Genomic DNA, 13,639 nt, shown 5'->3' on the forward strand with positions numbered 1-13,639 from the left:
AATCAGGACCACTAGACACAAGAGACAGCAAAGGGCTGGGGACCGGACGGGGGCCGGTTCGAGGCCCAGTGGGCCAGAAAATATAATGATGATATTAATAATAATAATAATAATAATAATAATAATAATCTTGAAAAATGGTGATCTGTGGTCTAAGTTAAGCCAATAAAAATGAACATGTGACAGCTTGACGTTGACGCAACTCACACTTGGCCACCTGGGTAGGAAGTTGCAGTGATAATGTTGGGTTTTGTTTGCAAATTAAAACATTTTAAAGGTGCATGAACAACTTTAAACTAGACAAGTTAAACTATGGGATGAACTGAATGCCTCACCTTCTTCTGTGGTCATCTCCTCCACACCTGGGGGCTAATGTTGAACTGGAACAGCAATGAACAGGACGTCATTCCAGAAATAGTTTCCGGCCATTCCGAAAGTGATTTGATTATAAATACAAACTCTGGCAGCACCAACTTTACCAAAACACATCCAACCTGCATATTTCATGTCAAATCATTATCCTAAATCCAAGTAGTTTTGATCATTAAACATGCCAAAGCCACAGCCATTTCCTTTCAACCACATGTTTATTTTCCCTGTGTGTCTCAGACCAACATCATGAGTTCAGACCCGAGTCAACATCGTACTGACTCTTCCACTCCGCCAGCGGTCAGCCGGTGCATGTAGCTTTTGATAGTTTCAAATTAAATGTTAGTCTTTGTCCAACATCATTATCCTCAATTTATGAAAGTTCTGTTTCAGGTAAAGCAGGAAATTTAAAACAACAGTGTGTTTTACACAAACTTAGTGCATAAACATAACATCTAAAGACACTGCATGACATCAAAATGTATAGGATCTTCTCGAAGTCACAGATGTGGGCAGGAAAGGTCACATGACCTTTCCTGTTCCTGTACATTTAATACAAAATAAATATATTAAGGCTGTATGTTTGAGTCCCTTGTTGATGTCTTCACTGCATGTCGTTATTACTATTTTCAGTGAGAAGGCTATACTGTATACACACACACACACACACCCTTGCCAAGCAGGAGGTCCCTCCATGCCAGTGTTTCGTTCAGCATCATCACTGTAAAAGATGCATAAAATTTTTATCTGTCTTGTGAAATCCCATCTCCAGCCGGCCCCTCGGGATTCCCTCGTGACGTTACAACTGTGTAATTATTATCCGGGACCGCAGCGAAATCATCAAATATGAAAAGAGTGAGAGGGAGGGAAAGTTTTAGAAGAGAAACAAAGAGGAAGAAAATGAGTCAACTGAGAGAGGAGGATGACGAAGAAGAGGAGGGATTTGTAAAAGATGATGTGAGGATGAGAAACGTGAGCGGAGTTGAGCAGAGAGGGAGATGCAGGAGGACAAAAGGTAGAGGATGAAGGAAGGAAGAAGAATGACATTATTTTACTTTTTCTGAACTAGATTCTGAAGAGATCCACCATGAATAAAACAGGTTTTTTTTCTTGAATAACAATCAAATTAACAATAATACCGTTATTATTCAGAATTTTGGGGTGGGTTAAAATGAGGATCAAACTATTATGGGTTTGTTGCTTTTAGGTTTAATGGCGTAATGAGAGATCTGTTTTCTCTGGGAGCGATCTGGTTTAGTTTGGTCTTATAATTAAGCTTCAGTCTGACTAGATCTAGATTTCAAGTATAGTTGTCCACTGGTGCCTGTGGGACACCAAAGATAACCATAAACCAGACAACTTAGTCCTCTTTGACAGACTAAATCCTGATGAGATCACAAGCAACAACCTGCACGGATTAGATTTGTGTTCACGGCGAATTCCTTGTGATTTATTCTGAAATATGAGCAGATCTGTTCAAAAACATTTTTACATCCAGAACAATCCCAGCCACACGCGTCTTGTTTGAAAACACCTACAGAGCCTAAATGATGGGACAGGGGTTTTTTTTGTTTGTTTTGTCATGGTCACACATGTATAGAGCACATTGTGTGACTCCGTTTCATGGAAAATTAAACAGCAGTGTTGACAGACACACACTCATTAAATAGAAATGAATGCAGCACACGGATATTTATTTAAACTCCGATAGGAAGATATATTCTAACACACCGACTCGTGACTAATAAGAGATAAATGCCTGCTGCTACACCATACAAACACCTGAGAATGGAGGGAGTGAAGAAGAGGAGAAGATTGGGAAGACGGGGAAAATGGCAAAAGAAATATGGCTGTCATGAAGGAAGGCAGAAAAAGGGAAGAAGAGGAGAAGAAAGAAGGAATAGAAGGAAGGAAGAGGAGGTGAAAGGAGGGCAGAAAAGGAGGTGAAGAGGGCTTTGCTGCTGTGCTCCGCTGCCAGCCAGACATTTAGACAAATAAACAGAGGAAGACGAGAGCGATGGTTGAAGGTTACACACAGGATGTGTTTTTGCGTGCTGCTGCTCACACAACCTGTGGCTATGATGGACTGGGAGCCTCCATATTTGAGGCGGAACATCTCAGAACACACAGACCTCACAGGGAGAGTGTGTGTTTGTGTTGTGCTGACACAGGCTTCATGTTGCTGCTGGTTATAGACTACTGGCCTCTGGAGAGTAGTGAGAAGAGAGAGCGTGACCGAAACTGTGTGTTTGTGTATGTGTGTGTGTGTGTGTGTGTGTGTGTGTGTGCGCGTGTGTGTGTGTGTGTGTGTGTGTGTGTGTGTGTGCGCGCGCGTGCGTGCTTGCGTGTGTGATTATACTTTAGAATCGGGTCTTTTGTAAATTTTAGCTTGAGCACAAACTGCAAAGTTTGGCATTGTTAATATATATTAATACTAAAAATAATATATTTTCATTTTATGAAACATTACATTATTAGCATTATTATTTTGATGTTGTCTCAGGGAATGATTGATGGATTTTGTACATTTAGGGGTTGTCTATCGGTGAGCAGCGTTGTGCAGCTCTGAATAAAAATCTGGATCCACCAGATGAAAATGTTTCGCTGTTACAACACAGCAATAAATAATATAATATAATATAATAATAATAATAATAATAATAATAATAATAATAATAATAATAATAATAATAATAATAATAATAATAATAATAATAATAATAATAATAATAATAATAATAATAATAATAATAATACCAATAATATAATAATATTAAATGACTGAGTTTGCTTCTGGATGAAGACTGACTGAATTAAAATGGGCTCAAGTTTTAACAAATGTTTCCACATTCCTTAATAGAAATCTTGTGTTTGACAAAACTCTGCTGTCGAAATGACATCTTTGTCAAATGTGCATCTATCTGTTTCTTCCCATTCAGATATAACAAACCCCCAACATATACTACAGCAGAAGTTTAAATAGAAATACTTTAAACTGTAAGTTAATTATTAGTTAAGAAAACAGAAAAGAATCCTCTGACATCTGCACCTCAGCCCAACAGAGGAAATGAAATGTAGTTAGTGTTGAAAGACTAACTGACTAACCTTAACCTGGATCCACATTTGGACCTTGTTTTTGTCCTGAACTAAAAATCTGATATTTAATTCTACAGAATGTGTAAACAGAACCGGCGTTTTCACGTCAGCATCACTTTGACACTTGTTTAATCATCTGCCAACTTTAAACTCACCGCTCAACAGTCCAATGGTGTCACATTTATTTATACAGACCAAAAGTCCATGTTTTTACAGTCTGTTTGAGATGAAACTGTTTTTGGCACAAAATGGAGACCAAAAGCACAGCTTTATTACATTATTTTATGATTTCATTTCATTGTGGTTGTCAGGAGTGAATGTTAATGACAATGGACGAAGAAAATGAGAAAGAGAAAACATGCTAGCTTTTAAATGAAAGAAGAAGGTAAATAAGGAGAATACCAGTGATGATGATGATGATTATTATCAGAGCAGAAGGTTGCATTATTCATCCTCATCTCTGGGGAGACATGACTAGGGGGGGGGGGTGTGATTGATGGAGAGTGAGTTTTAAAAAACTAGGTGAGGAAAAAAAGAAGACAAACAAAGCATAAAGAGGGGGAGAGGATGAGGAGGAAGAGAAAGAGGGAGACGAATGAAAAGAGGTTAGAAACTGAAAGTAAAGAACAGGGAGAGTGGAGGACGGATGAGGAAGGGTGCCAAAGAATAGAACCAGGATGGAGAGGAGGGAGCGATGAAGCAGAGATGGTTTATTCCAGTCTCATCCTTGGCATTTCTTTTCCCTCAATAAAATATGTCTATTTGGTTAATCTAAATCACTCCTGACCGTCAGCCATGGAACTAGAAGTGTCTGTAGCAGAAATGCAAAAGGTTTAACAAGCTTCTAACACTGAATGAATTATTTAAAACAGTAATCATTTATTTAATACGGGTTTTTTTCAAAAATAACAGCCCCAATTTCCCAATGTTTTGTGTTAGGGATAGAGTTGTGCTTTTTACAGCGTGTCTGGAATACCTACAGTTGGGTTAGACTCTTGCGTTTTACTTGTAAAATATTTTAATGCCTCAGCTGGCAGCGGAAGAAGCGGTTAGAAGATGGATGAAAGAATGAATGGGGGAAAAAAAGTATATAAATGAAAAGTAACTCAAACTTTTCAATTACAGTGCGCCCTTTTCTTTGCCGTTTATCTTATTATTTACGGTAATTTAAACGTTTATGAACCCTCTCCATACTGACATCAAACCACCTTCTATCTGTATTACCTTTTCCCACACTCTGATAGACTGTTTAAAGCACTTCTGTGTCTCACGGAAGTCCGAGACTGACAGAACAGAGCGTACTTCCGGATGCCGTCAGCCAATAGAATGCGCGTACGGTGTCACGTGACTGCCTACTAAAAATCCGCGATGAGGTGGAGTCGCAATCGTTGATGCAGAAGTTTCACGAGGGCTCACTGTACTGCTGATTTTCCATCCACACTTAAAAAATGCTCATGAATGCACCATGAACGATTGTAGCACGTGCATGCTATACTGTTTTTATCAGATCAGCTTTGTGTGTGTGTGTGTGTGGGGGGGGGGGGGGTGCTAAAAGAGCGCTGCAGCTAAAGAAACCTTTCCTGAGTAAATAGAGATTAATTAATTTATTATACACACAAACATTGACAAACACAGCGCACAAAGGCTGACCTAATGAAGGACGCTGCCTCTAAACCTGCAATAATAATTTGATTAAAGCTGTGTGTATATTGTGGTGTACTTGTTTGCATGCACATATTGTATGTCTCACTGATTGCTTGGTAATAAATAAACAAGTAAGTTGCACTGATATTAAAATATACAGTATATTGAGTCCACTCTGTAGGCAGGTGTTTCCCTGCCCTGTGGTTTCTAGTAGGAACAAACGGCACCAGAATGAATGACAGACCAGTCAGTAGGTCAACTTCAAACTCTATTTGGTTGTGACTTGATTTATTTAGTGATTTATCTCTTTAGATAATGTGTCACATTAAACAGCTAACATGAAGTATGATCGCTGTTATCCTGCATGCTCCACAGAAAAAAAGGCAAGTCAGCAGAATGCAGGCAGTATTTGTAGAACGAGGTCCCGGCACAGATTATCAGGGATCAGTCTCCATCCAACGCCAGCAAAATCAGACAGGTGACGACAACAGGGAATCCTGGTGTTTATGTTTAGGGTTAGGTTATGATAGAATATCCTTATTTCAGTCAATTCTAATGCTCACGCCAGTCGCGTCGTGCTGCTGTATGAGTATAAAATCAGTCATTTTTCGATTTGACATAAACTCATTTTTGCTAAAATTGTCATCATTTTTCATTCTGAAGCCATGCTGCAGTTTAACGGCCGTTTACCTCCTTGCAAGCTTTGGATTTAGAACCAACTGAAGTGAAATTTTGTTTGTTCTTTTTGACTTAGCTTGGGGACTGGAGGGTGTGTGTGTGTGTGTGTGTGTGTGTGTGTGTGTGTGTGTGTGTGTGTGTGTGTGTGTGTGTACCACAGGGCTGGTACACGCTATATATCCATGTGATTAAACTGACTGTGTGCTGCATTGTGCTACTAATTTCCCTTTGGGGATTATTTAGGTATTTAAAATAATATTTTAAAAATAAATATATAAATATTTGCGTGTTTAAAGAATTTCCCCACTGGGGTTAATAAAGTATGTAAAATGTAATAATAAGCTAGTTTAATAATATGGATGTCTTTATACGCAGAAACCACAGACGTCTCTGAGGACTATCTATATGTGCAAAAACCACAATGTGATTAATGTTCAGCAGAGCTGCACATTTTTCTGCTTGCTTTCTGTTTACTTTCTGTTCATGTCTTCATCTTCCATGGACAGCAACTGAACACCATCAGAACATCAGTCAAGGCTTCCCTCTATTTACCTGCAACATCTGTACCTCAGTGTTAGAGGCAACAAAAGAGGATGGGAATGAAAAGGCGTCGCTCCTTCTACACCTCTCTGTTTGTCCAGCCAGACAGGCTGGATTAAGGCAGACGGGACAGCGATGGGTTTTGTGCTGAAGCAGAATCTGTTGACTTACTTCACAGACGAATGCATGTAAGAGTGGAGGGAATGTGTTTGCATGTGTGATCATGATATACATGTAGTGGAATGTCGACTCAGTAAAGCAAAATAATGGTGCATTAAGCTGCTTTTTTAAGTGTCTGACAGTTACGTTTAGTGGGAAGGAGATTTGTTTGCTGTTACATCAGGAGAAACCCTGATCACCCAAAGAAAGAGTGCTTCTGGGAAGAAAAAAAAAATCCATTTATTTTTTAAATGTAATGTGTTGATAGCAATAAAATGTGAAAACAAGTATGAGAAATGTTCAGTCTGCAAGAAGCATTCAGAGCGTACAAGCTCCAATTTGTTCTGGGAAAATTTAATCTGTGTGCAACAGAGGGGGGAAAAAAACACCCAGCACATATTTTAACACAGAGGAAGAATGAAACCAATGAGTCCACCAAAGATAATCTAATGCATGAGATGATCAGAGCTGCCTCCACTGAGGCAAAATCAAAATGAAGATCTCACCTGTTAACTTTGAGCTACAAGTGATGACTTCCTGTTTGAAACTTCTTTTCACTTTCAAAATAAAACCAGAGGCTTTGTGTAACTGAAGAAAAAAAAAAAGAACCCTATTTGATGTCTGTGTTAAGCAAAAAAAAAAAAGAGCGAAGGAAAATGGAAAGAAAAAGAGATTTTTTTTTAGATAAAAGTTTTATCCCCAATATAAAAATGATCATCTTTACTGAATGTCTTGTCTGGAGTATATCTTGTAAACTACACATTCTAGGCTCGCCAACATTTATGCTCATATCAACCAGACCAAGGACTAATGCTCTTTAACATTTATAATAATATTTATGATGAATGTTGTGACTCAAATCTTGACAGCCCAAGTTTACAATCTCATCATAACATTAAATCTGACCTGAGGTTATGTGTCTTAAAGAAAGACTTTTTTTATGATGACAGAAAATGTGTTTTGTTAATTGTCATTTCACTCACTGTTATTTCTAATCATTTAAAGTGCAGAGACAAGGCCAACAAACACTGTATGAACAAAACTACAAGGCGTTCATTACAATCAAAGACACGACAACAGCAAGATTATGCAGTGAAATCTTTTCATCAAATTAAATGAGATCACCAGAATTAGTGAACTAGATTGTGGATTAGAAGTAAATTAGTGAGCAAACTGCACCATGATAGACTAAAGTCTAATTCTCACTGTCCCCATTTATTGAGCCTTAGGGTTAGGGTTGGGTTCTAAACTGATGGAATAATGACTGGATTGTATCAGATATGATTACAACAAATGGCTGAACCACAATTATGAGAGTCAAAGGGACAAATGTGGCTTAAAATAAACTTGTTTTCTTGTTATCTTGTTTAAAGCTTGCACCCCTCATTTAATAATTTACTCAACAAGTTTTTTGGATTTTTTATTTATTTATTTATTTTTAGCACCAGGTTGCACGATAGCTGTGTATATGGAAACCTCTTCAAATGCTATGGTGTCCTTTAAGGTTTTGAAACGTTCATATAGATGTGTATTAACAGTGTATGAACCAAGAAGCTTACATTTTCCAATAAATATTTACTGAGCTCTAAATCACAAAGACTACAAATCAATTACCAGATGACACCCTCAGATTATTATAGGAGCATTTTAATGCTATTGTGTTCAGTGTCTTTGGTTGTTATTGACAATCTGTTGTGTTCAGCCCAACCTGATTTTAGTATTTGTGTAGGTGTGTACTTTATTGTCCCTTGGAGAGCGTCCTGTACTTCCTGTGTTTGGTTCTTGTTTCATGTCAGGAAACATCTGCAGCAAATTAAACCAATTAAAACAGACAAATTTCAGTAGATGGATTTCCATTCTTAGGAGAGTTGTGGAACTGAATGTGGTGGGTGGAACACAGCCACAGCACAAAGAAGACAAGGAGGAAGGTTTAGAGAGAAGTAATTGTTCTGTAAAATTAAAACGGGGATGTCTTAAAGGCTTTTGTGTGGATTGACTAAGAATGCGGCAGGAGATCGGATGGAGTCATGACATTTGGACCTTGACTAAACTTGTGGTTTATTTGTGTAAAAATATCCCAGACATTTAGATTTTTATCAATTTAATCAGATTTTCTGACGAAGGTCATCTGACTTCATCAGTAAAAGTCACACAGAATGCAATTCTATTTCATGCATTGTGATTAAATCAGTTCACAGGCTCGTCTTTGTCTGTGAATGTTCACGGGGAAATAATTGCAATTCAGTATAAATGAAACATGCAGTCAATATTATCTTGCTAGCTAGGCGCTGTTCTGGAAACACACTTTGGGTTTGACTGAATGGAGTTGACTTAGACTGCCCCTTACATCTACTGGTAGCGATCATCCTGACCAGTAACCACACGCGTATATAAATACGTCATCGTTCCTCCACAGTTTAACACAATATCAGCAGGAGATAGTTACCCTTACCCACTCGCCTCTACTTTATTCACAGGTTACCCCCCAACCACCTTCTCCTCTTACTGCATTCTTCAGTGTGTATGTGTGTGTGGGTGTGTGTGACAGTTTGCGACAGTGATCCTTGGCCTGAAGCTGAACAGGACAGGAGGATCATGGGAGGAGGAGGTGTGCATAAGGAGGGAAGTAGGAGCACAGAAGGAGAAGAGAGGTAGATGCGTGGTGCAAAAGTAAACGAAAAAAGAAAATGAGAAGAAGGAGGGGGGAAAAGAAAGGAAAACCGGTGAGGCAACATCCAGACTGATACAGAAAGAGAAGGACCCGATCTAGTATCTCCGTCTGGATCACGTTTCTATCCAGTTTGATGGGTTATCACAGCACACACTCACACATGAAGTCATGTTCGCTTTTATGCTTCTGATTAAGATTAAAAAGAATCTTTTGGAGTCTTTCAAACCTCCACAGTGGATGAAGTAGCAGACGATACTTGAAATTGGTTTTAGTGTACAGGTCTGCTCTCGTGAAGATTCCCCAGAAAGACATTTGTGGCTTTTCCCTCCGGGCCTCTCCATTTCTTGGCTCAGTTGTTGGCTCGGTCTCATATTTACACCCTGGAAACACACACAAACTTACACACTCTCTTTATCTCTATATCTCTGTCTTTTGCTTATACACACATTCTCCTGCTTACATGGGCAATATTTAATCCACGAGGGAAAACACAGTCCTGCTGACACACAATAAAGGCTGAGAATCTATTAATTTGCTGTTAGAAACACACACACACACACACACACACACACACACACACATGCACACAACACACACACGAAGCTGGAGCACAGTGTTATATAATGTCGTGATCATCACACACAAATTAAGTGTACCGATTTAGCATAAAACCACAAACTGAAATACATGTAGAGGCACCCTGTCATCTGATCAGAGGGCTTCACTGACGCTGGGGGGCTTTTCTGACCTCCGGGTCTGCTTGTTCAAACACACTGTCTCATTTCTGGCTAATTATTGCCCCTGATGACACTTCCTACCCACGCACTGTAAAACTCTGATGTACATTCCCAGGCGAATTTACATTATGCTCTTCTTTAATAATACCACATATTAATACAGACTGTTCAGTATTTCATTAAGCATAGAGACCTACAATGATAAGCAACCACCAATAACACAAGTTACCATTTTTATTCTCTCTTCAAACTGTCAAACTATAGTAGAAGTCACAGGATTACGTTGTCAGTGTGTGTTAGTAGTTTTTAGTGATAGTTTTATTTCAGAGTTTCTTGAGCATTGTCCCTGACAAAAGTCTTACTGCTTATCCAAGTTGTAGGAACAACAAATGGATGTTTCCTATTTAGACACAAGACTCAACGATATAATCACCATTTCACCGTTTCTTAATTTTCGGACTCTATACCGTCATTCATTAAATTAATGATGTTTTGTGATCATGGTTCATCTTCTTTAGGAAACTGCAGATGAATGCAACATTTTTTTGCAGTAAAAATGTGTATATTGGTAGGCATGTGTTAAAAGAGAAGAGCAGATTCGGAAAGTATTTCCACATTTTCCACCCGTGTCCATTCACTGGTTTACTTGTGAAAACCACAATCATCACGGCTATAAAGCATAGCACGTGAACCTCCTGGATACAAATGAATGAAAGAATGAGGTCTTGAGTCAATGTCGACCAGTTGAACTGCTACCAAACGCACAGACTTTGGAGGGGAGGACTGACAATGAATCTTCAGATGAGGGAGGATGTGTTTTGTCTCTCCCTGTCTCTCTTACTCATTTACATAAACACACACAAGTGCTCTGTTGTGTCCAGTACCACACATAACCTAAAGTATGGAGGGGAAGGAGAGGTGGGGGGAAAAAGGGAGGAGAGGACAGGAGGAGGAGGAGAGGAGGAGGAGGAGGAGGGTAATTTAAGGCCATAGGTATAGTTTACCTGCTATGGAAGCCAGACAGAAGGAGATCACACTGGTAGATAGGAGACAGTATAGAGAGAGAGAGAGAGAGAGAGAGAGAGAGAGAGAGAGAGAGAGAGAGAGAGAGAGAGAGAGAGAGAGAGTGTGTGTGTGTGTGTGTGTGTGTGTGTGTGTGTGTGTGTGTGTGTGTGTGTGTGTGTGTGTGTGTGTGTGTGTGTGTGTGTGTGTGTGTGTGGTGCACAGAGGGCTGTTGGGTTAGATTGCCTGGTCCGATAAGGCTGCAGTCCCCATATGGGAGTAGGACGGTAACACTAGAATAAGTGGTCCTCCTGGAATAAATAAAGGCTTGTCCTCCGTGAAAAGAGAATCCAATTGAAGCGATTATAGAGCTGTGGTGAGCTGATGGTGACCCTCTGTTTTCACCAGGTAGAAACGATAAACTCAGACTTTCACTTTTAAAATCAGGTCAGGTGGTGATGTCCCACCCGGAAACACGTTCAACCTCATCTTGGCGGATCCTTTATTTGTCAAGTTCATCTGTAACATCTATCAGAAACAGCGAGGACTGGAGACTGGAGATTAATAAAGGACAGAATAAACAGAATTATATAGAAAACAGAATTATATGCATGTTTTATCAGAAGATTATGTTAACGTTGACTCTAGAAAATGGATTGCAGGTGGATGAAATGGGAGGATAAAAGCAACTTAACTTATTCAATGATTTAAACTTCCTGACAAGCTGACCGCATTGGTCAGGATCTAAGGCTGATTAATATGTTTTCTCACCTGTAAATCCAAAAGATCACACACACAGTTCACATTCAAACAGTGACACTGTTTGGATTACCGCTTTCACAAATCCTGAGCACCATCAGATCTGTCTAATGACTATTTATTTGACAAACAACAAGTCTGACTTTTATTCCTGTGTAAAGTTAAGTCTGGTCCTGTCAAATTCCAACACGCAGCTTTTAATTTTCAATTGAAGTGTTTATTTACAATATTTACTGCAGAGACCGCAATAATATTAATGGCTGAAAGTAAACTCTCTGTTAAATAAAGCAAATTAAAAACATCAAAAAGAAATCACCTCATCCTGCTCCAGTTTGGCAGATGATTTTTACACAGGGGATGATTCAGATGAATTCTCAAATCTGATGCATTCAGGATGTTATGCATTATTGATTATTGACTAGAGGTATCAATACTCTTCCGGGTTTATCATTTATTTTGTTATTTTCTACCAAATGTGTTTGGTTGCAATTATTCATTAATGACTCAAATACATTTATGATCGAGTTGTCTCCTCACAGCTGCTTCCATTCTCTGCACACATCTGCTCTTAGTTATGTGTCTTTGTTGTTTCGCTGTGCCTTTGTGTGCCTCCCCCAAGCCCACAATGGTTATCGACATAATAGTTTAAAAAAAAGGGAGAGCCCACAACCCAACTATGTCCCACCCCAACATCCTGCTTCATAAGAAAACACATAAAATACAGGAAATAATAGGTGACTCAAAGTAATAAGTAACACAAGGAAACAAATCTGGGCATTCAGTGCATGAGAAATTAATAAAAATGTTACATGGACAGTTTTTGCCAGCTGTGATGATGTTTAAGTTAAAAAAAAAAAAAAGTGGAACATAATGTTCATAATTAAATTTGGTGAGAGCAAAGCAGTAAAAAAAAGTAGCTGTCTTGTAGCAGCAGTGATGGAAAAGGTTCTCCGCTTGAGTGAGTGAAGGAATTCTGCAATTTAAAAGCATAAATCCTGCAATTGAAATAAAACAAATTACGAGTACAATATATCTATAAAAAATATCATATTCATTATTATATATTATACTCCCCCCCCCAAAATGTAACCACAACTTCTCTTTCCAAATGTCTTTGAACTACATAATATCATTGGAATCGTCAAATAAACAGTGATTGAAACCTGACCTTCATTTTATAAAACGCTATGTTCTGAATTATACTGCTAGCTGTTTAGTCCATAGTACTGCATCAATCTTCATAAACATGTTTTATCTGAAAATTCATGATCAAATTAATTCATGTGACTAAATAAATAAATATAATGTGAAAGAAAGATATTTCTATCAGACTTACAAATCAGGAGGTATTAATGGGCTTCAATTAAAAGGCATGAGTAGAGTCCTGACATTACAATTACAATGATTTATGGTTTACTTATGTAGAAAAGCAAAATCAGGCAAATATAGAAATATTAAATTCTTTTTTGTTTAATGAAAATGTACTCAGATGGAATCATGGGTAGAACGTTGATGATTCTTTCAGGTCTCATCAGAATAACACTTGAGGGCCTCACAGTTGTGGCTCTGGGTGATTTTAATCTGTCTCAAATGACTTTCTTCCTGAACATTTCCAGTTTGAGTGTGTAAGCACGTTAACCACATACAATCTGATGGTAAAATACTCAGTTGCGTTTAAACCTCTTGGGAAAATGAGAGTCTGACTTATAAATTAAAGGAAACACTGAACAATAAAAAATCCACCCTACTGCTTCATACTGCCATGAATTGCACCAATATCTGCATCATCACAAACACACACTAGCATGCTTTTATACATAGACACCGAGTCTGACGGAGGTAAGGTCATAAAGTATACTCTGAGAACAGGGAAAGCATACAATAGAGAGGAAAAGGGTGTTGCCTGTTGAGAATTAAGTGGGAATTTAAAAGCATTTAAACAGCAAGCAACTGGCATTAGAGGTTAGATGCAGGCAGGAAGGGT

The sequence above is a fragment of the Antennarius striatus genome, chromosome 22, assembly GCF_040054535.1.
Source record: "Antennarius striatus isolate MH-2024 chromosome 22, ASM4005453v1, whole genome shotgun sequence".
Lineage (NCBI taxonomy): Eukaryota > Metazoa > Chordata > Actinopteri > Lophiiformes > Antennariidae > Antennarius > Antennarius striatus.